The following is a 1,435-nucleotide window of genomic DNA, read 5'->3' as shown; positions in this document are numbered from 1 at the left end:
CACCCATTGCATGCCACTGAAGACACCTCCCATTTATTGTTGCCAAGAGCATCCTCAGTCTTTTGTCCCCAACCTGGAGGTTAGCTCTCCCTCCCCTCCCTTCAACAGGCATGCACCTATGTACCCCCAAATTTGACCATTCCCTTTCATCTCCTGTGCGGCACCTCTCATCAGTAAACCCCATTCCTCCGACGGGGCTACCTCCCTCTCTGGGAGACCTCACCACAGATCTAAATGGCTACTATTCAGCGAACAGCCACTACCCCCTCGCACCCTCCATTTGATCCCAGCTGTCGTGAGGTGACCTCCGGCCAAGTGACCTACACTATACTCACCAGGAGCAGATGATGTGTAGGTCATTGGCACTGGTCCAGCTCGTTAGCGGCCTGTCTGACCCCAGCCAGACGACTGCATGGCCTGCACACTTGAGCTTGCGCCCCTTCTGCTGCTTGTTCCTGCTGCTCTGGACTCACACAGTGCTTGTCCTTTCGTGCTTCACTCGCTTCCCTCAGCATGTCTTCCAGAGCCCTCCACGACGTGAGGGGTCTCATTGCTGTTCTTCAGGCATGTGCAGTACTCATCATGTTTATGTACCAGAGGTTTTTTATCCATTGTTGGGAATGGAGGCCGCTTCTAGCAATTGTGAGCTGTGCTGTGATGAACATGGGGGAGCAAATGTCTGCTTATGATGTTTTTTATTTCTTTGTGGTATATGTTCAGTAATGGTATTGCTGGATCATATGGTAGTTCAGTTGCCATCTGTTCTAGGTATCGCCATACTGCCTTCCTGAGTGTCTGTACATATTTACAAGTCCACCAGCAGAGGATAAGAGTTCCTATCTCACCACACACTCTCCAACATTTGCTGTTCTCAGCTTTTTTACTTTAACTGGGCTACAGTTATGGGTGTTAGGTGGTATCTCATGGTTGCTTTCACTTGCATTTCCTGGATAGCTAATGACTGAGAGAACTTACTCATATGTTTATTAGTTATTCGCGTATCATCCTTTGTGAATCATCTGCTCCGGTCCTTTGCCCACTTTTTCATAGGGCTACTAGTTTGTTTTTCTTGCCACCTTGTAAATTCTGTAGATTTTAGTAATTAGTCCTTTGTTATGTCATTACTAAATATCTTTTCCCAGTCTATGGGTCTTTTTACTCTTTCAATGAAGTCTTTTAATGTATGCAAGTTTTTTATTTTTTAATATGTCCCACTATTTTGTTTTCTATGGATTGTGTCAGCTTTGTTATTTCTGATAGCCCATCTACTGCACTAGGGTTCCTAGTTTTGTCCCAGTTTTCTGATCCTGAGAGCTTTGGGTTTTACATTTAGGAATTTGATCCATCTTGAGTTTGTTTCTGTGCATGGGTGAAGCAGTCATCTTTTTTTTTGTTCTTCTGCAAGTGGATAGCCAGTATTTCCAATAGCATTTAT

The sequence above is a fragment of the Tenrec ecaudatus genome, unplaced genomic scaffold (assembly GCF_050624435.1).
Source record: "Tenrec ecaudatus isolate mTenEca1 unplaced genomic scaffold, mTenEca1.hap1 Scaffold_538, whole genome shotgun sequence".
Classification (NCBI taxonomy): Eukaryota; Metazoa; Chordata; class Mammalia; order Afrosoricida; family Tenrecidae; genus Tenrec; species Tenrec ecaudatus.
This window is presented reverse-complemented; position numbering follows the sequence as displayed.